Genomic DNA, 26,077 nt, shown 5'->3' on the forward strand with positions numbered 1-26,077 from the left:
ATATGCTAGGTCCGCCACTAGCTTTCGGGTTTTCCCATCGGAATCGAGTTTCACTGCGATCCCTATATTTACAAGTGTGTGTATACGTTGCATGGGTGTTCTCTTCTAATAGCAAAGCTTTCTACATTTTCAACATGTTCTTTCCAATTTTTATACAAAAAAACTGTCACATTCTTAGCATATGACTTAGTCCATTGTTTGAGTGTCTTAGGTAGTGTTTGTTTTTTGTCAGAAGATCTTCCTGGCCTCTTATGTATGCGCCGCGCAGACCACGCGCAGACCTTTAAGCTTGAAGACTGTTTGTTTTTTTGAAGACATTTCATTAAAAAACATATTCGCGCCCTCCTATCCCTGAAGACATAGACCTGCCTTTTTTCACATCTTCTACATCTTATTCCAAACCCTAGCCTCCTTTCATTCTACCTTCTCCTTCCCTACCATCTCCCCTTCTTCTCCTCCCTGACCTCCACCACCGCGACCTCCACCACCGTTGCTGCTTCACTGCCGCACCGCCGCTCTTCCACCACCGGAATCTTTGTCAAGGTAAGCTTGTATTAGATTTGTATGTTGAAACAATTATTGTGTTTTGGTTTGATTTCTTGTATTAGATTTGTTATATGTATTTTGAATATTTATTATGTTTTGGTTTGATTTCTTGTATTAGATTTGTATATTGAAACAAGTATTGTTTTCTATCTTAGGGTCAACCCGATGTGTCATTCAGAAATACTCATGTGCACGTTGCTGATGAAGACGAGGTTTAAGCGCATGGCATTGCATCAGATCATGAATATATGACGCAGTTACGAGATGAAATTGCGGAGCAGTTAATGCAAAGTACCGAATAGATTATTTGAAAAAAAAATGTTCTTGCTGTTTTATGAATATTATTGCACTGTTGTTTGACTATTATTTAAATTTCGATGTTGAATGAATTTTTTATTTAAATTTCAGCTTATTTAAAGATTTATGTTTTATTTTAGCAGTTGGCAGACGTTAAAAAACAAACAGTCTTCTTCTTGCAGACTGCAGAGATTTGGCCCACCTCTTCTACTACAGATGACTGCAGATGTGGTCCGCAAACATTTTACCTCTGAAAAAACAAACAACACCTTAGTCGTTAATTGCCAGCTCAACGTACTGTTATAACTTTGTTATTCAAAACATGATTACTATTACTATATATATAAAGAACAACTTTGGTGCCGCAAGTGGCCTCACCGTATTGGCTGACGAATTTTGTTTTTTCTTTTTTAGTTTAGTTACCATAATAAATGTAATAAAAAGCGACCAAACGCCAATTTTTTTGTTTTCGTTTCTGTATCATAACAAACCTCAAAGAAACTGACCGAGTTAGCGTAGACTCTCGGCCTTATTTAAAGCCATGACCGACAACGCTTGGGTTTTACCAATGCACAAGTTCACTGACCCCCCCCCCCCCCAAATGGTCGTTGTTCCACCTCAATTTTTATATTTTTTCGTTTTTTTGTTTTGGTGCCGTAACGTACATAATCAAAACCGACTCAATTTATGTCAAGTTACTGCCTCAATGCTCAGGAGTCGGGACCGACAACGCTTGGGATTTTACCACCGCCCGGGTTTGCCAACCAAATAAACATCATCTTTAATATTTTGTTTTCTTATATGTTAATGTTTTTATATGTTAATTTGACGAATTAATTTTTTGGGTTTTCACACTCAAATTTTACCATTGGTGTCTATATCGTGACGAGTGCAGCCGATATTGATCGATTTTGTGTCGATTCATCATCGTAACGCTCGGGTTTTACCAACGCCCGTTTTTCAACGACTGAGTTTTGCCAATTGCCCCGGCGCAACACACCGGGTAGAAAAACTAGTTCTTTTATAGAAAACAACTACTTATTTGCGAACAATAACTCAACAACCAATCTCAAAACTAGGGATGAGCAAAAATCGGTGGTACCGGTTGGTACAACCGGTACCGGTATCGAAATCGGTACCGATTTGGTACCGAATCGTTACCAAGGTTTTGAGTTTTCGGGACCGGTACGGTACGGTACCTGTATTTCCCGAATTTTACCTTAAATACCGGTACCGTCCCGATATCGATACAAAAAATTTGCGATTTTCGGGATCGGTATTTTCGGTACCGGTACCGGTCGGTACCGAGCTCATCCCTACTCAAAACTTTTCAAATTAAAATATTAGGATATGTGGTGACCCTGAGGGTGCGTCGTGACCGTGATGGTGTGCATATCGTGCCATATGCCCATATATAATTGTTACATTCGGGATTTTAAAACAAGATTAGAATTTCTAGCGTCAAGACTCAAGAGAAGGATCTGTTTAAATCTGATGCACTAAATAATACATTATGCATATGTCCTGTTTTATGAAAATGTTCAAAACTATATTGTTAGATAATCTTGGTTAAAATTTATTTCATGATTTGACTATAAAATAAGGCTTCAATAGTCACCATTTCAATAGAACCGCTTGACTTTTGAGCGCTCAAGTTTCCTGTTGGCAAACATTTTAAAACTAATTCATTAATATACATGTATTTGACCCCACTTCATACCTCTGTTTGTTTAGGCTGAGGGGTGTGGAGCGTGAGAAAAGGCGCAAGAGGACAGCCGCTCGCGCCCTGGGGCGCGAGCACCACACCACCGAGGCACGAGAGGGGCGCGAGAGGGGCGCGAGCGCGGAAAAAGAGGCAGGCGCCAGGGGTGTAGCGCTCCTGAACGGCATGGGAATGCGTAAATAGAGCCGTTGGGCTCTTTGTTTATTAAAAAAAAAAAATTCCGGCAGCCTGAAAAAAATTCCGGCAGCCTGTAAAAAATTCCGGCAGCCGAATTTTTTTGTTTATTAAAAAAAAAAAAGAAATTGGATTCATTGGGTAATGGGTTTTGACCGGATTCGTTTTTGAAGACCCAGTTGTCGCGTTGGTAGCGTTCGATTGAGTGTTTCTCGGTGAAGGGAGAGTGTGAAGATGATGTGAAATTGATGGAATTTGGGGTTTTTGAAATGGGTAACTGGATATGGAGATGGGTGGAGTTTAGATGTGAGAGCCATTGGGTTGAATTGATTTGAGAAGAAAGAAGACACATTGATGATTTACGAGTTTTTATAATAATTCGTTTTTTTAATACATTTATAAAAAAATAAAAAAAAAAACCGTTCGCGCCCCCTCTCGCGCCCCTCCACACCCTGTCCCGGGGCGCGAGCACCACTACCAACACCCATCTTATCAAGTTTCTCTCTCTGCCACACGTCACAATATTATTGGCTGGCGCCCCCACTCGCGCCCCCTCTCGCGCCCCCCACACCCCTCAGCCTTAGAAGTTCAGAAATCAGAACTCTTTAACAACCTCTTTTATTTTTACTTTTATTTTAGTAACCCAAACGCCTGAATATTCTCTTTTCTATTCCAGAAATTTCCGCATTGTTATTATTATTTTATTAAAAACTGTAACTTGAATACAAAATAATAAGATAACTTATAAATTGTTTATTGGATTACATCGAAACAGAAGGCAAGCGGGCAACAAGCTGCGCCGCTACCCCTTTTTGAATCGCAAAATTCAGTCTTTTAAAAACTACATTTGCTGATCTTGGAGTCATAACATTACTATGCATGACCCGCTGAACACGGGTAAGTAGCTCCACAACTTCAGGCGCGAGGAAACCAAAAGTGTCAAAAGCAAAAGGAATAAATACATGTTGGTTGTCAAGACACGCCTTTTCATGTTTTGCCACCTTACCTGAAGCAGCTTTTAATGTGGCTTGACCGACCGCGAAACCACTACTCCCTAAGCCCACCAAAGGAGAAACCCCTGTTAAATCCACACACACGTGTTTCCCTCATATCCATCCAGACACCAAAATGTCAGCCGGTCGAAGAGATGATCTTCCCTCCGATGGGTCAGTCAGGAAATTTAAGTAAATATGAAAAGTTTTGTCATAATTATGTTTAAGTAAAAAAGTAAATATGGAGTTTTGGTATGAGTATAACCTTTACTATAAAGAAAAACCTACATGGAAAAGAGTCAACCAAGCCACTAGAGAGGAGAAACAAATTTTTTCCATTCCATCATGTCGCCAACCTCACTCTTTTCTTTTCCTAGTCTTGAACAATATTTCACCCCAATGAACCGTCAGCTAGGAGAGCTATCTCCGATAGGACACATTGTTTTGAATGTTGCGCCCTAGGAGAGTTATCTCCAACAGCCCACACTGTTTAGGATGTTGTGCTATGAGAGACAGAAGAGTTATCTTAGGGAAGACTAGAAACATGTTTTAAGAGACTCGTGTTGAACATGAATCATCGCCCGCAACCGTTCAGCATTTAGATTGTTCTAAGTTATAGTCAAGGACAAAATTGAACACGTGGCATAACAGAGACTCGTGTCAATTGCTATAAGAAGGCATTGTTGAAGTACTTGGTAGTGTATTCGTATGCTTTCCACAAATGATGGGAGTATTGTCATTATCTAATTTATTATTAGTTTTGATTTAAAAAACAGTGATCCACTTTCATACATGATCCTTATCAAAGATCACATTTTGAGATTTGATGATCTAATGATAATGTGATCAAGACACCGTTTCCTTCATTATCAGTTGAAGGGCTAAGAAATACACAATTGAGTTGATTATGTGGATATGTACAAAATCACACAAACTAATAAAAATATCTAGTTTTATACACAAGGAAAACCTACAAAGATACAAAATTCAATGTTGAAAAGAACATAATATATTAATAATGCATGTGACTGGAGGCAGGGGTGGGGATGGGTGGAGGCAGGGTGACGGATATGATGAAGGTGATTGGTCGGATATTCCATTTACTACAAGAATAAGATATCTTTTATATTTTGTAAGAGTTGTTGAATTCTTTCAAATAAAGAAATTTTAAGAAATTAATTTCTATTCAACTATCTTTTCTAATAATAAAATTAAGATAATTTTATTTCAACAACTCATGCAAATCAAACGCAATAAAATGAACTTCAAATTCTATTTTCCTAACTTTTTTTTTCTTTGAATATTACGAACCATAGATTTATGTACCCAGATAAAGATAGCATCTGTAATTTATTACGCTAAACATTATTGAAACATATCACATTACGGGTCCCAACTTGATGGCAAATAAAAGCCATTACTTTTGGAATGTACGGGTTTTTGTTTCTTTAGACGACCTATAAACTCAAAAAGTCAATATACCAAGGTTATAATAGTCAAGACTCAAAAGTAAAAGTTCTATTTTTTTTGACTATTTTATATTTATCTAAGAGTCTTGAACTCAACACCTTCCAATCTCTAGGTGTTTTAACCTTTTGTCAGTGAATTGTAGCAATGCCATTGGATCACAAAGGTTTTTAAATTACTTAAGATATATCTTAAGACACTAAATAAATATAAGCCTGTATCCTTCAAAGTTTAGAAATCAATTTGTGTCATCACTCAACCTCAAGATACTTTATCCTTGAGTCACGTATCACGTTTTTGTTGCCAATAACATCCCTTTCGACCTTTTTCTTGAAAAAAAAAAGACGCATATAAGCCAACCAGATTTAAATACTCTAATTGTATTTATATACTTTTAGTAAGTAATAAAGTACAAAATTTAATGTATTTTACAATGTTTTAAAAACCGGTTTTTTACTCGTACCGGATTGGGTTAAAAAGTGGTACAACCGGTTGAACCGAGTTATACCGGAAGGTTCAACCGGTTGAATAGTTTACCTTTTAATTTCCTATAAATACAACTTTAACTCAAAAAATAACCCAAAATTAAATGATTTCATAACAAAAAATGATCAAAAGTTAATCCGTATTAAAATAATAATACAAAAGCATTCAATTAAAAAAAACAATCCTAAAGTTTACACATTTGAATATTAATTGTTTGGTTAAAAGTAATTTTGATAAAATATGGGCCGCAAATATCAAAAAAGTTTTGGACATAAAAACTGGTTTGCCGGTAAAAACCGGTATTTTAGAAAAAACCGCCGATACGATACCGGACTCAAAATACCGGCCTACTGTGCGAAATCCGGTTTAACCGGTTCAATCGGCCGGTTTAAACTGGTTTTTAAAACACTGGTATTTCAAGACATTTCATCTTTGTAACCATCACAAATATTCAGTGGCTACTCAGCATGTTTATCATACACATCAGGTTAAGTAGGATTTGGCATATTTATTTTTTATATATTTGTAAGACGCCAAAAAAGTGAAAAGTGTGAGCTTATACGGTTTGTTCGATGAAATCTAACAAGTTAAAAACCTTATAAAAATTGCAATGTGGATTTTTTTTCCTTTAAAAAAGGAAAAAAAAAAAAAAACCCTGTTTTGTGACTCATACAAAGCATTTCTTCTTAACCGTGCTAAAAACACATGAGAAGGATTCTCTTCATCTAAAATATTGAGTGTATTTATGCATACCAGCAGGTAAAACTAACGAATTCACAAGAGTCGTGCTTACCTGTGAGAGTTAACGTATACCCTTGCTCGCGGGCGCACTATCTACTTAACGTACATTCTTCTCCTTTATTACCATGTCACACCTAAAGATGTAAATAAGCTCAACTTCAAATGACAATGACAAAAGTCAACAGTGAAAGTTTTGCACATGCACATGCAAAGGCAAAGTGGTCAAGTCACACTTCGGCCCGTGTCTGGCCCATCATCTATCCTTTCGGGCCTTGTTTTTTAATTTTGGATGTATTGATCAATTGATTGTGTAAAAATAGAAAATATCCGGAGTTCCAAATCCAAATCCTAGAAAGAAACCTAAGGCTCAGCTGCCACAACTTTTTCATTTTTCTTTTCTTTTTTTTTTCAGCTTATTGTTCTTTAAAGTTACATAAAAACGAAAAATAATGGCCTTCAAACAAAGACACCCACGTCTAATCAAAGCACATGCGAAATAATGCAAATTGCAAACTTTTTTGAGTCGAACCAAAATTTCTTATCTATATTAGGCAACTTGTGGCCACACCCATTAGAAAAAAATAAAGTACTTTTAGTGCATGTCGACGTATGTAACTAGGTTTCTTTTATTTCTTAATAACCTAATATTCTTCTGAATTGTATATTGTATAATCATTTTAAGATTAAAAGTATTTCGGTAAACAAAATCTTTAATCAGAGATAACGCATAAAGTGTTTCTTGAAATGAGGCATGGTTTACAAAAACTAAGTTGTAAATTCGTTGCTTAAAACAAACCAATTGGATTTCATTATATGGGAGTTGATTCATCACCATTCACCACGAACAATTGCAACGTTTCATGAAAAGGCATAGCCGCATAGCAATCAACATTTCCAACCGTCTATAACTACTACAACATCAAAGTTTCATATTAGATATTGTTGATCATCAGCTTTAGTGTTGAACACAAAGTTGGTTCGAATATTATTTTTGGTTTTGAAGACCAAAACAATTATTATCATCAACTTTGGTTCGAAAGACCAAAGTTAATATGATAACCCATTTTGGTCCTGAAGATCAAAGTTAATATTAATGATTAAGGTTGGTGTCAGTGATCAAATAACAAATTATCAAGTTCGTAAATTTCATCAATCATGCAGATCTAAGCATTTCATCAATCAGCGAGATTCCTGTCAAAGGGTTTCTCGTTGGACCCTACCCTTGGAAGGCCCTTTTGGTTTAGAAGCTTTTCTCTAAATAACATTTATGTAGCATTTGGTATATTGGAATGAGAGGATGAAAGGAATGAATCAATGTGATGGAATAAAAAAAGATGTGTTTGGTTGGTCAATGGAATGAAATCAACCATTATACAAGAAATCTAATTCCATCAAAATCATTCATTCCCACCCCTTGTTTTTTTCATTCCACCACTCCTTCACCCTACTTTATAGACAACACCACCTGACAACTACCACCACCACAACCTGACCGCCACCTAAATACCACCGTCGCCATCACCATCATTGTCATCGTTTGACCATCTGCTACCACAACCACCACCGTTGCCACCACCCCCACCTAACCGCCGCCACCAACACACCCACCTGTCAGCAACGCCACCAACGCGGTGCCACCACCACTACATGGTCAGCGCCACGTACTACCACCATTGTCACCAACATCGCCACCCACGCGCCATTGTCATTTTTTGTTTTGTTAATTTTCTTTATTTTGAGGTATGTATCTTTGTCATTTGTATTTAATTCTCGTGGTTTTTTTTCTTCTTATTTTCTATCAAACAACATAATGTAATAATTTATTTCATTTCTGTAGGTTAACCAAACAAGACAATTGAATGGTGATAATCAATTTCATTTCCTTGTCTATTACATTCCTTCGTTCATTCCATTCTCCCTTCATTTCATTACACTCAACCAAACAGACCCTTGATTAGAGGTTTCATTTTACCCGAAAGTTAGAATAGATAATGATTAAGGATGCCCTCCTTACATCCTAACTCAGCCAATGTATATCATAACTTATCAATTAATCTTAACTAAATCCTATTACTTAAAATGACATTGGTCTATCTTGTCATTTTAAGTAACTTTTCAATTGGTTTTATGTAACTACTCACCGTTCCATTTTAAAAATAAATGTATTTTTTATTTAAAGTGTATGTCTGACCAAGCTATTTTTTTTATACATCTAACTCGTCGGACCAAGCTAGCATGGTGGCCGTCTGATCTATCTCATCGGCCGACCCTTCTATTGTACACAAACGGCATCTTAAGATCCCAATTCTCAATTAATCATTTAATAGGAAATCAAGACAAAAATTAATTTTATAAAAAATGGACAGGCATAGCTTTAAATGGTCGGATCAGGCGGAAACGGAGAGTAAAACCGTCAAACTGAATGTTTAGTTACTCATCGAAATTTGCTGAAACTCATTGGATTTTTGAAAGTTCTGACTCATCTTAAAGATTTTATATACACGTGTCAGAATATTAATGGTTGCGTAATCTGTCGATTGCGTGAATTTTAAACGGAGGCCATTTTCCCCAATTAAAAAACTTGAGGAACCTTTTGTCAAATATATATATACCGAACATACAAACGAAGTTTACATCCATCCGTTTCCCTTGACTCTTAACTATTATCAACACTCCTTATCTTTGTCGAGTCCACTGTCTTCGACGGAGAAATGGGCGGCATCCGTACATTCTTACTGTTTATTCATCTTCATCACCGGAAGTAATGCAGAACAAGTTGTTCATAGAGAAGCATTTGAGATAATCATCGGTGGTGGTGGTGCCCCACCGCCGGAAAGTGAGGAATGCCCCCCTCCCCCTCCTCCTCCTCCATGCCCACCTCCAACCATGCCACCATCACCTCCACCACCAACACCACCAAAAAAGTCACCACCACGACCCAGCCCGTCGCCGCCATCACTAGGTGGCTTCGAGAGCGCAAGATTGAAGTTAGTTTACCCAGTAATTCAAGCCTTTAAAAAGAAAGTGACAAGTGATCCTTACAATATTAAAAAAACATGGGTTGGAAAAAAAATATGCCGAGATTATAAAGGCTTCGTGTGCGACATCGTTCCGGGTTACAATGTAAAAGCCCTCGCCGGCGTCAAGTTTAACAACTTCAATTTCGGCGGCCCCGACCTAACCCTCACCGACTTCCTCAACAAACTACCCGACATCGTTTTCTTCCATGCCAACTCCAACAACTTCACTGGCACCATACCCGCCGACATCAGCACTCTTAAATACTTCTACGAGCTCGACCTCAGCAACAACAAATTCATCGGCAACTTCCCAACCCAAGTCCTCAACGCCAAGAAGCTTCTCTTTCTCGACCTCCGCTTCAACACATTCGCCGGCCTAGTTCCTCCGCAAGTCTTCTTTCTCCAACTCGATTTGCTCTTCATCAATAATAATCAGTTCATCCAGACACTCCCCGACAACCTCGGCTCAACCACCGCGCTTTACTTAACCTTAGCTAACAATATGTTTGTCGGTGGGATTCCTCGGAGTATCGGCCAAGCGTCCGACACCCTACTCGAGGTTTTATTCTTGAACAACAAGTTATCCGGTTGTTTACCGTACGAGATCAGCCACCGTGTTCGATGTCGGGTTTAACGAATTAGCCGGCCCGATCCCACACTCGTTCCAGTGCTTAAAGAAAATGGAGCTTTTGAACTTGGCACACAATACATTCTCCGGCGCAGTGCCGGAGGAAGTATGCTGGCTGCCCGCGCTATCAAATTTTACGCTTTCGTATAATTACTTTACTCAGGTTGGTCCGAAGTGTCGGAAACTGATTGATAATAAGGTTCTTGACGTGAAGATGAACTGCATTTTGGATCTTCCGAACCAAAGATCCGCAGCCGATTGTATGAAGTTTTTCTCCAAAACTCATCCTTCTTGTGTAAATGATAGATCTCTTACTTATGTGCCTTGCAATAATAATAAAGAACGGATATCGGATGCTCAGTTAGATTCCTCGGATGTTCAATGGACTGCACCGTCGCCGGCTCTGGAACCGGCACAGGCTCCACGAGGACATGGAAGTTATGGTGCTCTTTCGCCGCATTAACTCATGTTGATGGCTGTGTATGATTAGATGTAAAGCGGTCAAAGTGAAAACATGTTTTTTTTCCACATAGTACGTGAAAATAATTGGCCTTTTGTAGATTTGGAATTATTGTGGCTACTTTCAAATTGTTTATAGTATTTATATTTCAGAAGTTCGCTATCGAATTACCTAAACTTTATATTTTCAGAAGTTCAATATTTTGTCTCGAAAGGTTCTATGAATATGATGAGTGTGAATATATGGTCATGTGCTTTTGATTTCTGGTTATGAACTATAAAGCCAGACAAACATCGCAATTGTAATATACACAAAATACAGCTGTGTTGCACCACCGATCCTCACAATTGTAATATAGTGAAATATCATGATCGGGTCGACCATGTCAGATCATGAGTGACTAGAAAATAGAAAATGTATATAATTTTGTCTCGAAAGGTTCTTATTCATTTTTCGTTTATTTATTTTTTCTTTTTTATTTTTGAAGTTGATTATTTGAAGGCGTGTTGACAAAAACAAGGACACACAGCAATTGAAAAAAAACTTTTTCCATTTTTCTCTTTGTTGTGTGGCTCTAAAGTCAAGTTTAACAAAAATATATATTATATTTGTGCCGATTTTGCTTGTTCAATGATTGTCGAGTACATTTGTTTTAAACTTTAAAAACAGAAACTTCTTAATTTTTTAACGTTTAAAGAATCCTTCGGACTACTATTGGCTAAAGTTATCTAATTAGGAGACATTTGTTTTTCGATTATGGGGAATATCCTCACCAACCTTCCAAAAACACAACAGTGCGATGAGATAAAACTCGTTCAGTTCAAGGATCCAGCTAGTGACACCACCTACTCAGCTAGTCTTCCTTCATTACCCGGTGCCATCAAAACTAAATGATAGGGGCATGAATCAAACCTATGTAACATGAAACATCAAGTCTCTCCCTTATCACTCCACCATCAGCTGCACATAAATTTCTCCTTAGATTTATACAAGTTATTCGAACATTTAAAACTTATTTACAAACTCTAAATCAAACAACTAATACAAATCTAATCACAATCGAAACATTAAACTACACACAAAACACCTAAACTAAACTATCTGAAACAATCTAGAATTAAAGAAGTGAGGACACTACAAGAGTTTGAAAGCAAACGGAATATCAAATTATCAAGAACTTCTTGCTATCTTCTGAGATCAAAACTTTTTAGGGGTTGGAGAATGGATGTGAATGATTAGATTGATTCTCAAGATGAGAAGACTTTCTTATGTAGCAGCCACATATTGTTAGACAAGTTGTAACTTGTTTATTCCAATCCTTCAGCTTCCAACTAAGTTCATCAGCAACTTCAGACCTCAAGCTTTACAACTTCAACCTTCCACTTTCTTCAACGTACACTTTCATACCCTACAATTAAAGGAGACAATAATTTCACATGACATATTTAGAGGGAATCCACATATGATGATGTCACACCCCAACCTAACGGTGGAACATGACGGGCGCGACAATATTTGTATTATCTCAAAGACATTAAAATATATATAAAGTGTCAATATCTAATTTATTTATTATAATCATCATACACAAGAGTTTCACAAATAAAAATTCATCCCAAAGCTATTACATTAACTAATATATATAAATTGTTCTTTATTTTATTAAATCTAAGGTATAACTAATCTCTTGCATCTTCAATCATCTCATGTAGCTACCTGCAATATGAGTAAAAATAGATATATTTAGTCAACAATAATGTTGAGCAAGTAATTACAAGTTTTGAGATATATATATATATAATGATAAAAATGATAATTCCTTGCGATAATGTGTATTACATCAACTAGCAAAACGTAAAATAAAAGTGTATTTTCAACATACCACTAGATTCGGACATGTTTACTCGGACGACGTCTGATCATACTATGAGGATGAGATACCAGCCAACCATTAAAACTATAAACACATAGTCATATAACATTTAGCAAATAATCGAGCAATATCACAATATGCAAATAGTGGAATTGCGTTTGAGTATATATTTGTATAATAAATAAATAATAAAGTTGTGTACGCATAAAGTCCCCAAAACAAAAATAGAAAAATGAGAGTGTGATTACTCACCTTGATTGGTGAATGAAAATATCAGGTCTTTGGTTAAGCTTGGGCGAGTTATAAGATGTGACATTCGTCAATTTTCTATTCGTATTTGTATTTGTAAACCCGACCCGTTGGGTCGTTTGGTTATTTTGTCATGATTATTAATAAAATATTCCCGACATTTATGTTCAAACGTTCGTTCATTTATTACTCGAGGCTTATCGATAACCCGCTCTAACGCGTAAACAATCCAAAACAAAATGTTATATAATTCGGTTATAAAGTTTAAAGCCAAAAGTGTAAACTTTGAAAACTTATATTAACTTAAAAGAGAGTTATTTTCTATTAAAAAGGTTTATTAAACTTCAGGGTGAAAAATGGAACTTTTAAATTAAATTATATTAATTAAATATAAAACTTAAACCCTACCCAGCCCCACCCCCCCCCCCCTTCCTTGCTCGTTTTTCCGGCCACCCGCCGGTGGCGGCACCGGCGATATCGAAACCCCATCTATAACCCGTTTTTAAGCGAAAATAATTATAAAAAAATGATTATCCGTCAATATTAATCGTTAACTAACTATTTAATTGCGTTTAACATCCGTAAATCACCCCCTAATTGTTTCCGGAAATCACAGAATCACCATTAACGAATTAAACGCGTAGACGCTCCTCCACCTAGTATAAATAGATGCCTAAACTCCTAAACAACTCGCTCACACTTCTCAATCCCCTCTAATACACGGATTTTTCTGTAATTGGGAGACTTCTTAACTTTTCCGGCGAGTTCATCTTCTCCGACGAAACAAAACATTAACGGGTAATTAATATATGCATTTGAGTAGTTTTGATCCAATAAAAGAAAACCCTAATCTAATTTCTTCAACCATTGAACAGAAACTGAGATTGAAACTCTAGGGTTCTTCTTGAAGAAGATGAACCTGAAGTATATTATATATATATATATATATATATATATATTCTTATACTTAAAACGAATATATCAAGCAGAGCAACTGGTTAAGCTGTGGTGTTTGTAACCAAAGGACCTGGGTTCGAAACCTGGGTCACGCATCCTATTATCATTTTTTAAACTGTTTATATTATTATTATTAATTAAAACTATAAAGATCTGTTAATTTGTGTGTATGTGTGTGTGTGTGTGTATATATATATATTTAAAACCATATCCTTAACGATTATGAAGTCTAGAGCAGTTGGATAACACACTGATCATCACCAAGACCTGGGTTCGAAACCCGGGTCAGACATATTATTATTTTTTATTATTTAATTCAGTTTTATTAATACCCATTAAATCATTTTAATCAAATAAAAATCAAAATAAATTTATAAAAACCTTTTTAAATTAAATAAAAATTATCTAAATTAACTACAAAATATATCTCACGATTTTACATTTAAAAGTCAAGTTCCTCGTTTACGTAAGCCGCTATTAAAAAAAATCATTTAATAAATGTAAAGTAAACTTTAAATTCCTAAAAATCGTTTTGTCAACGCAATAATTATAATTATAACTCATAATCAATAGTTCAAGCTTTTTTGAGCGTATAGACTTCATTTTATAGCCATTAAAGTGCTTAATTATTATTAACAACCAACCTTTCGTTAAAGCATAAATAATAACATAATAATAAAAAAAAATATAAATGTAATATAAAATAACACCTTTCAGATTATCAATAATAAACCCTGTATGATTATCGATTAAGTCTTGTTTTTCACTCAATTTAGTTAACGCGGATCGCTTGCTTCGGCCTACGTGACGTGTTCGGTTGTGGTTATTCTCAAACGCTTTCAAGTACTTATTCCCTTTTTGCCTCAACTATTAAGGTGAGTTTTTCACCACCCTTTTTAATGTTTTAATGTTTTGTGGTAGCATATGTATCCTTATAAAAATTCAAACATTGTTTCTTCTATTACAAAACTACAATTCGTATATGGACTTGTGTGCTACTTGTATTACTTGCACGATTGGGAAACCTCATTAAGTATGATCATACGCCCCCCTTTGCACTCCGATCCATTTGTATCGAGTGGAAAAGGGCCTCATTTTCCAAGTACGTTGGTTGTTACCAATTGGAAAGGACCTTACTTGCACGATTATCCAAGTACGTTGGTTGTACCAATTGGAAAGGACTTACTTGCTCGTTTATCACATGTCTATGAATTGTATGGTTTTTAAGTACGTATTTAAACTGTGAAAACTCACCAGCTATATTTATAGCTGACCATATTTTATACATATGTTACAGGTACCCTGATTAGAGGTTGAAGTATTGAAGACACTTAGATAACTAGGTTATTTAATAAACGAGACATTGGTTTTTATTATGATTTGATTTCAATTTGTATTCTTATTTGAACTTGTGTACTTGGCAATTTAATGAATTAATGTTATTATGGTCACTTAATAGTGTCACGTGTGTTTGGGCAATCTGTACATCACACTCGGGCGTTTCCGCTTAAGCCGGGGTGTTACATAACTGTAATCCCTAAATTAGTTTTTCCAAAACTATATATGATATGTCTACACTACATTAGTTATGACTAAACAAAATTTGAAAGTGTGCATATATATACACTAGATTACGTAACTTTATCTACATTAAATAAGATAAGCCTACACTACATTAGTTGATTAAAAAAAACACTTCACATTAGAGATCAAATAAAAAAAATATAGCCATGTGTTAGAATAAAATGATTTTAGTTCAAATGAATTTTAATTATTCAAATTTTAAATGAAACAAATAATAATAATAATAATAATAACTTATCATTAATTAAACCATTAAATAGTATGAGTTACAAAACAAAACATTTTATATTTTGCTAACATACCCTTGTATTTAAATAATCATAAATTAAAAAAGAAATAATGTGATTGGTTATAATCTTTTCTCATATTTTTCTTGTACTAAAAACACTTTTGAAACAAACCAAATATTATATATATAAATATAAATATATGTATGTATGTATATGATATGATGGAGCTACAACACCACAACACCCTAAAATGAAAATCGCCCATCTGCTGGTATGGTGTCTCGTGTTGAAAATCGTCTCTATTTTATAATCCTCCGATACACGTAACCTTAATGACTCAAATGCCAATTGGAGGGTTTGTGTTGGTGGTACCAAGTTCCTTCATTGAGATGGCGGAATACTTATTCTCATTTTCATTATCACACACCTACCCATTATTTTTTTTAGCTAAACGTATTTAAAAAAGTCTGAAGTTTACACATTCGATCATACGCTGCCCCTAACTCTTCACCGTTGTTAAAAGCTCTTATCTTTATCGAGTCCACTGTGTTCGACGGAGAAATGGGAAACGCCGGTACATTTTTACTCTTCATCTACTTCACTCAATTTCTCACTAGGAATAATGGCCAGCAAGTTACTCATAGAGAACCACAACCAAAAAGGTCACCACTACCACCAAAACGCTAACTCCCGCCCCCGTCACTAGGTGGCTTTGAGAGCCCAAGATTGAAGTTAGTCTACCCAGTAATTCAAGCCTTTAAACTGAAAGTGACACACGATCCCTATATAATATCACACAAACATGGAACGACAAAACATATTTTCCGAGATTATAAAGGCTTCGTGTGCGACAAGCTGACGGACATCAACCAAAAGGCCCTCGCCGGCGTCAAGTTTAACAACTACAATTTCGGCAGCCCCAAACTAACCCTCCACGACTTCCTCAATAAACTGCCCGGTATAGTTTTCTTCAGTGTAAACTCCAACTTCTTCACCGGCACCATACCTCAAGAATGATAAACGATAATTAACGAACAACTTAGAAATAACCGACTTATATTATAACCAGAAAATATAGCTCAAAAAACTGATTACAATATCTTTGGTAGTGATGGTGGTGATTGTTGTGTTTGTTGTTGTGTTGTGATGTTGTGTCTAACACTAACTTTGTACATGTATTTATATTAGTAACCCAACTTGGTCACCAAGCATAATATGTGTCCACCACTCAACTTAGCCACCACGATGAACTTGGGCAACAAGGTCAACTTGGCCAACATCCTTATTTTGAACCACCTCATTTCTAGCCTTCCAATCTTCTTTTTATACATAATATATAATGAGATGTTTATTTTAGTTACATCAATATTATTGAAAACCTAAAAATGAGAGAATGCATTGTATGTGACGAGTCGAATTCGATCCTTTCGTTTTTATTAACACAATTTATTTAGTTATATTAAATTAGTTTTAGTTTTATAAATAATGTTATTTTATTTAAAAAAGGGAGGAAGTGGTGTATTGGTGAATTAGTAACCATTTCTATGGTATTGTAAAAGATAATAAAAAGAAGTGGGATATGATATGGCATTGTAAAGTGGAAAGCAAAATAATATCTATACCATTTAGTCTTAATCCTCAAAAGCTATATTTTAACCATAACGTGGCATTCCCGAGTTCATTTAATGAAAGAATGGAAATGAAAGGAAAGAAAAGTTTATCCTTTCCATTCTACTCTTTTCTTTGTCCTTTCCTTTTCACTTTGCTTTCAATTTGGAAGGAAACACTTTCCTTCTATTTTCTATTTTCTATTTTACTCTTTAAACCTCTTTTTTGGAACATCATTCTTATTGTTTTCTTTCCTTTTATTTCCTTCCAACAAAAAACCTTAGAACCACACTTTCTACTTTTCAGTTTTCATTCATTTCCTTTCCTTTCTTTCCTTCCTAGAAACACAGCCTAAGTAGGAACACAGCCTGAGGTAACGGATAATAAATGATGTACCTATTACGTGGAGGGTACGTGAGTTAACTGAGCTTCATAGTTGGCCATCGGGACAAGTGCCTACATAGGTTGGTGCTATTATGTTTTATTTTTTAACTAGTTTAAGAACCCGTGTAATACACGGAATGATTCAAATGATATAAATTCAAATAAATTAAAAATACAAACAATCAATTCAAAAATCAGACATAAGTCAATAATAGTTTATAAACATGAAATATTCAAATTCAATGGAAAACTATGGATATATGCAATCTTAAATAAATAGTACAGCTACAATCTTGATATGATTTTGTTATAAAAACACTAAAAAGTATATTTATGGTTTGGTTTTTCTTTTAAGGATACATTAGATAATGGTCAATTTAATTCATCAACGTACACAAACTAAAAAAGTTTGCCTAGATTTATGATTTTTTTTAATAGTACATAGACCATGGCGGTTTGTACTAAGCCAACCGCTTAGATCCATGAAGTGTAAGAACTTAAGGTTCAAGATACAAGTCTATTCCTCTTTCTTTCTTTATTTTGAATGATTCTTTTTGGAATCATATCTGAATTTTTCACAAACTGAACTAAACTGAGTTCAAATGACATGCAAAAATAACTAAACCCTTTTGATAAAGATAAGATGAGATATAGAAAGATTACTTATCAGGTCAAAAGAAGACATTTTTTATCACCTGAACTTCCATCAACTTAGCAACTTACAATCTTCCATTGCATATATATAACATATCTTTGCTGTATGTATCACAATGGTCTTGAGAGAGATAATTCCCAATGATACCTTTAACACGCCTAAACACGTCCAAGAACAGCAGAACTTAATACATGAAAGAACAAATTTATGTTTCAACATATTTAAGTATCCAAAACAATTTCAATAAATAGTCAGTAATACTCTAAATATTATTAAAGAAATAAAAACTCTAAGAATCAATGTCTCTGCAAACTTTAAATCAGTTCACCCTAATAATCAACCTCTTTTATTGTCAGCTTTACCCAGTTAAGTCCGTTTAAATTTTCATAATACCCAAAACAAACCAAGTCCTAAAAATAAAAGTCCAAAGCAACCCATAATTTACAATTTGTAAAATCAAAATAAAGTAGAAGGGAGGCCTCTAATCTGTATAAGTTCAGATATCTTGATAGTACGTAACCGATCAAATGCCGAAGTCTGATCACATGCAACACATGCTTTTTATACTTCGGCCATTTCAAATAAAGGTATCTTAACCTCATAAAGAGAAGTATTACTTTTCAAAATTCAAACTATAGCGTAAGTCAATATCTATTTAAGGGGTGATTGGTTTCAAATTCAAATTTATTTATTATGCTAGCAGGACAATATTGACAGATAGATACCAACGAAATTCATAATTAGGTTTTCCTATTCTTTTCTTTCTTATGCAATATAAAAAAGGATACAATAAAAGACATTACCTATCAACCTTCATATATTTAGCATCTTTCACTTGATACAGAAACATCTTCACATATTTAAGGTCGGTACCAAGATTTTCCTTTCCGTATAAGTCAACACAAATAATAAATAAATAAGTTACCCGTTCATACCAATTTAGCTCTAAGTTGTAAAATAATACAAACATTATAACCATCAAATGAAAACAAATGCGAATGATTGACTATTTACAGCTCCTAGTGCCATTGTTTCTACATGAGGCGGCTGAGTTAAATAGAGATCATGCCAAGAATCCACCCGGCAGTTCCATCATCGCATGCAACCTATGCACACATATCTTATAAACGACACCAACGATACAAAAATATAACAATAAACAAAATAGCATTAAACAAACTTACTATGATTCTTTGGTAGCAGACAAATTTGTTTATCGATTATCATTAACAACCTGCCATGGTTTTTACAAGTCTGAACATAATTGCATACAAATAACAAACCAAAAGGTTTCTTCTTGGATACCATAACCTTTAATATGAGCTACTTACAAAATCAAATATGGTTGCAAAAACTAATGATGAGCTACCAAAAAAAAAAGAAAAAAACTAAATCTTTTATGCAACCTTAAATTTTAATGAGAAATCTTTGAGTTTAATATTGAATTGGAAAAAAAAATTATAAGTGCTACTCAAATCAATCACATTTAGCAGAATGAGGGGTGGTTGGGCTGCAGCAAGTGCATTTCAAAAGTAATAGAAAATAGATTGTTGTTTTTTAAAAACAGTAAGAACATTCCTTAGAACTAAATGGGTGAGAAATTGAGCATAACAACCATGTTTTGGTTTAACTCAGTTTATAAGTAAAATGAGTCAAATGGAGTAAACCTAAATCAAATACAAACTCAACAAATTCATCGACTTCCACAACCAAATAGATTAAACCCCTAAATATTAAACCCAAATGCAACTACAATTATTGAAATTAAATAAAGTTTGATTGAAATATATATGGTACGTACTTTCTGAATTGTTTATTTCAGTCTCATCTGTTATGAAATCGAAATCAAAACCAAGAGTATCAGATCGATTAAAAAGCAGTATTCAGAGACCAGAAGGGAGAAACATTAGGGTTTCGAAAGAAGAAAGAACCGTGGAACGATAAACGGCTTAGGGTTTCACAGATAAGGAAGTGTTAATAAAAATTGAGATCTGCGTGATTTTTTCTAGCTATAGAATGAGCGGGAAATCATAAGTGAGAAGGATTGTGAGAATGCCACATGTCACAATTATTTTATTTTATTAGAATATGTAGATAGATATAACTACTTTATACGTCCGTCAAATATACTTCTAAATCTGTACCAATAACCATATAAGACTGGGACAATATCCTTGTCATTATAGCAGGAGCAACATGAACAATATATATCCTAGTCATTATAGCAGGTTAATATTACAAGCATAACAGATTGATCTTTAAGGTTGTCCAATTTGGTGACGCCACTTAATGAGGATCATTTAAGTCTCAATGATGTAATGAACAACATGGAAGTGTCATAGAGAAAAGGTATGCGCGTTAAGCATTGTAAATGTGTTAAGTGAAACAGTAAAACCACTACAAAGAATGTTTTCCTCCTTGAAAATTCTTGACAGGGAAACAAAACTTGAAAACCAGAATGGCAAATATGACAATATTGCGGTTGTGATGTTTACAAATGATCAAATCTAGTTAACGGGTTTAACCAATATCTCGCGACCAAGACTTCTTGAGTCAACTTGGTATATTTCAAAGATGAAGTGCATTTAAATGATGAAAAGCATTTAAATGATGAAAAGCACTATCTTAAGTTAAGGCCATGATTGAAAGTAACTTTTAGTGGCTAAAATCTAATAATTTAATTATTCTTTATAGCATACACCTTAGAATCTAAAAAGTAGCAATTGGCATTCTGGCTTAATGGCATGTCAGTGATGGTCAAGACTTGTGAAACTTGAGGTTTCAAGTTCAAAACCTAACTTAAGGAGTTTTCCCACATTAGTAGATTTTCTCTTTGATGATGTTTTTGAATAAGTCATGCCAAAAACGTCAAAAATTAGTATGAACGGTTGGTATACAAAAATTAGCATGAACGGTTGGCCAATTCAAAGAGACTCACATGTATTTATGGTGGGTCCAACCACTATTATTTTCCGAGGACAGTATATATATTAAACATCCATATGTTCCCCTGCCTCTCCATTATCTTTGTCTCGCCGGAAAAATGGCCGGCGTCCGTACATTCTTCCTCTTCATCTTCTTCACTCATTTCCTCACCAGAATTAATGGGCAACAAATTACACAGAGAGAAACACTTCAAAAAATCACCGGTGGTGAGGAAAGTGAGGATTGTACACCTCCCCCTCCTCCGTCATGCCCATCACCAGACATACCGCCTTCACCACCACCGCCACCACCTTCGCCGCCACCACCACCACCACCGTCACCACCTCCTTCTCCCCCGCCATGCTCATGTCAATCATCCCCACCACCACCATCACCACCTCCCCCCTCATGCCCACCATCGCCACCACCACCACCACCAAAGATGGATTTTTTGGTGCTCAGTCAAAGTCCTCGGGTGTTCAGTTGACTGTACAGGTGCCACGAGCACCGGCGCAGGTTCCACGACGGGGAAGTTATGGAGCTCTTTCACCGCATTAATATTTATCAAGCGCGTTATAATTAGATTTAAAGCGGTCAAAGTAAAACCATGTTTTTTTTTCTTTTGTCTTCCTGTTTTAAGCAAGTGAATAATTGACCTAACTATTTTGTATATATTTATAAAAAATTCACTAAAGAAACTAGAGCATCCACAACAAATGATTTTACGGGTCATCCGGATAAGACGGCTATCAAGTGGAGTGAAAAAGTTAATGAGAGAGTACTTAAGAGTGCTTTGAGGGGTTGGAGATCGAGAAGTGAGAACATGAGGGAAAGAAAGGAGTACGCAAGTGGGAGTGAGATGGTGGCCCGGATGGAAGGTGAACCCATACACATTGCAGATGCCTAACAAAATAAAATCAAAAGTGTTGCTTTTAGAAGTTGAAATGTCTAGTGTTTTTTTGCCCGGTGAACTAAGTGGATTGCTGCGAGCAGAAAGAATGGGGTGTGCTTTGGAAGAAGTGATCTGTTACCAAGCCGTCTTATTGAGAATAACAAGAGCATCTATGAATACTTAAGTTTCATATCCGAAACGAGTTTTCAAGAAACTGTTAGCGTATTTTTTTGTTCATGAGAAAGCCCAACAAATTTATCATTCATGGGATCTATATTATTATTATTATTAGTATTATTATGTTTGAGTAATAATAATTAAAATAAAAAAAAGGAAATATTCATGTTGGTTTCTTGTCGGTTTACTAAACCCCAAAATGGGTTAATTGGTTTGGGCCCATGTCATCAAGCCTTTACGTAGGCCTCAAGACTCAAGAACATATAAAGGGTTTTTTGGTGGTGCACAAGTTTATGCCAAGAGAAAAATAGAGAACAACTTTTTTGTGCTGCTGCCGTCAACCATTCGAAAAAGAAATTAAGGTTTTGTTCCTCTTCTTCTGTCAACAACTGATTAAGAAGAGAAGAAAATTAGTGCTCTAGTTTTTGGTGGTTTGTGAAAATAAGAGACGTGCCAGAGATCGATTTATTCTCTCGTTGGTGATACCTCTTTCTCATTTACTCTTTTATATTTGGTTCCATATACTTGAAGATTGTTTGTACCAAGTATATGATGATTTTGTATGCCTCTAGTTTACCTAGAGAAGACTTTGTATTGCTCATTATTGGTGATAGTGGATTTGAAGCGGCTCTAGTAGTCCCGTGGTTTTTACTCTTGTCTTGAGAGGTTTTCCATGCTAAATTTTTGTCACTTTTACTTTTAAGTTGTACCCTATTTGTTTGCATCCTCATTGGTTCATTCGGGTGGGGAAAAAGTTTAGTCAAACGAAGATTAATTCCGCAATTTTTGTTTACCGTTCGTGACTCGATGGTCGTTTTTCCCAACAGCGGGTTTCTTGAATAATTTGTGAAAAATGTAAACGAACAAAATAATTTGTGAAAAATCAAATTAAATGACAAAAGAAATACTATTAAAAAAATGATACACTTAACCACTTGTCAACATATCCAACCATCCTAGATAACTAGAGTATTAGATGTGTTAGGCTTGATTATTTAAACCGAATATAACAAAACTTAACTAACCTTGATCTTTAACTTGGTTTAATTAAAAGTTAATAAACTTGAAAGCAAATGAGTGATTTCCAATAAATAAAAAGGATAAAAATTGCTATCAAAATTCAATAACTAATAATTCAATAAACAAAAGTTAACTAACCTTGATCTTTAACTTGGTTTTATGAAACACTTTATGTAATTTAATAACTAATAATTCAAAATTCACATGATCGAACATGAATGACTATCTGTCTGTCTTGAATAATAAAAATTGCAAAAATACTTAACCAAGCTATGTTGGCCTACTCGACGTAAACCACAAAACACAATCAAAATTAAACCATACCAATCACAATTCACTAAAACAATTCAATCATACACCAAGTGTCAATGATGCAAGAAATCCATAAACTAATTGACTGGTAACTGAATGTGATAGAAAACTGTTTAATCAACCAAACTAAACCCACGAGTCCTAGAAATCAAATTATTACAAGTGTCAAGAACAAGCAGAACAATAGATTGGACACAATGGCTTCCACGAATGATAGACCTGATAATAATCACAAGAAAATTTAGCTAATCATAATTATAAAGGGATGTAACGCTATCACTATCAAATTCTTCATAAAGCCTAATTCACTAAAGTTCAACAAGTAAATGAATAAACTCTTTTGCATTATTCAGTAACCATTGTACATCCTCCACCCAGCCCCCATGCGTCGAGCCCATGCAGCCAAATGGCTGCCATCCCAAGTAGAGGTGTACAAATTTTTTCAAACCGAACAGGTTTTGTCAAACCATGTTCCAAACCGGTTTGCTCAAACTGGTTGGTTTAGAAACCGGTTTAGGAGCAAGAAAGGTCGACGTGGTCCAAATCGGTTCGGTTCAGTTTGGCTCAGTTCGGTTCGGCTTAACCGGTTTTAACTGGTTTTCCCTTATATCGGTCCGGTTTTAAAACCGATTTGGTAGTTCAGAAGGGGAACTTGTACCAAAACTGGCGGTTTGGGTCCGTTCATGACCCGGTTTGAGTGAAACCACAGTTCAGGGCGGTTTGCAGTGAACCGGTCCCAAACCTTTTTTTTTTTTTACATCTCTAGTCCCGAGCGTAGGACCTGCTGCTTTTCTTTTATTCTTCTTGTGGCCCAATCCCAATTCAGCCCAATCTTCATTTGGTGCTCTTTTTATTTCCTTATCCCTTGGGCTACATTTTGTGTTTGAACCAAAAGCAGCCCACCACGGCCACCTACTCCTTTTTGAATTGTTGAGTTTTAGGCTTCTAGCAATCTAGCCCATTCATTTGATGATTACAAATTAAGATGACTAGTATATAAAATCACTCACAACTATATCTATATGTGTAGAATAACGAAACCTATTTACATAACTATGCAAACTTATTTACATAATCACTCAACCTTTATGCATACGATAACAAATTTTGACCCTAATAAATCAATTTTTAAGTATAGAAAGAATATACTTAAATTAAAAAAAAGAATGAAAAAAAATAGTGAATTTGCTTTTGTTTTCGCTTTTCTTAGTTAAATTTTTAATTCGCTAATTTTTTGAACTCAATTAAGTTTTATGAACTTTATTACTTGAAAAAATAATACAATAAAATCAAATTTTGTTCTCTTTCATTGCTTTATGATGTTTTAAATCAAATATAATCCACTATGAGAAAACTTTGTTGGTTGTTTTACATTTTAACTATGTTGGCTAACCATTATAACTGTGTTGTTTTACGTTTTAACAATGTTAGTTACGTATATTTGTGTTGTTCTACCGTTATAACTGTGTAGCTGACAACACACTTATACCTTCTTATACCATATAACTTTGATGTATTTTGTGTGCACGCATATACGTAAATTTCCCTCTTTCACTTCTTAAACTAGTAAGGTATAATTCATTGTTTCTATGTTTCTTAGGCAAAACCCACTTTTAACATGAACCAACCTCTCTCTCTCTCTACAAATATGTATCGCTATATATAATTGATCGAGTTAAGAAATACCCATATATATAAAGCGCCGTTACAAAGTGAATTTTAGCTAAGAAACATAGAAAGCAATAACGATGATCCATGTGTATGTTGTTTTTTTGGCCAATATGTCTCAATGTCTATGTATGTACGCAATGTAACACAACAAGTATTAAGACTCCCATGTTGCGGCAGAGGCATAAAACCATTAAAAAAAACTATCCATTTAATCCCGTTACGATTTTTATCATTAGACACTAAATATAGGAACCGAAAAGGCTTAGACAAATGAAAAGTAGAAGTAAAAACGTTGAACCACACACATCCATTTTTTATTATTAATTTCAAAAAAATGTAAACGTGAAAAACTAAGGTTGAGGGTCTTGATAGTAAAACTCGTGAATCATATAATTCGTGTTGCAAATGCCATACCTTGATCTGGATATAGATATTTGAATTCTGGAAAAATAAATGAGTTATAGGAAAAATTACCTTATTCTTATGTGCCTCACAAATGCCAAGAATTAACTGAAAAAAACGGATAATCGTTAGCGTAAAGAACTAAAAGCAAAACACTTAGTTATTTAAAAGATAATGAATGAAAAAACTTTTTAAAAAACATGATCTATAAATTAGCTATGATAAAAGAACAAAAATTGTAATTTGTGGATAAAGAATAATGATTAAAAATGAAAAGGATGGGGTCCAGAATGCTGCTTGCTACAAACCTCATCACAATGTACAACAAAGAGAAGACAAAGTACAATACTTATGGACAATGAAGCTTTATATCATATTAATGTGTTGTTATAATTGTATAACTACACAAAGTAAATTACTTATGCACAATGAAACTTGTAATTGTGAATATATAAATTGTATCATTTAGTTGTGTTGTTGTAGCATTTATATTGGTGTTTTATGTCATATTAATGTGTTGTTAATTTGTTATAATTGTACAATGAAATTGTATCATTTAGTTGTGTTGCTGTAGCATTTATAATGGTGATTTATATCATATTAA

The 26,077-nt window shown here is 34.8% G+C and overlaps 1 pseudogene; it reads left to right on the forward strand.

Moving 5' to 3' along the window:
- Positions 1–9,180: 9,180 nt before the first annotated feature.
- LOC143621604 (uncharacterized protein At4g06744 pseudogene) lies at positions 9,181–10,643 on the forward strand (annotated as a pseudogene).
- The last annotated feature ends 15,434 nt before the right edge of the window (positions 10,644–26,077 follow it).

Source organism: Bidens hawaiensis, unplaced genomic scaffold (assembly GCF_021521415.1).
Source record: "Bidens hawaiensis isolate Kalapana, Puna unplaced genomic scaffold, B.hawaiensis_p1.1 tig00002922_1, whole genome shotgun sequence".
Taxonomy (NCBI): domain Eukaryota; kingdom Viridiplantae; phylum Streptophyta; class Magnoliopsida; order Asterales; family Asteraceae; genus Bidens; species Bidens hawaiensis.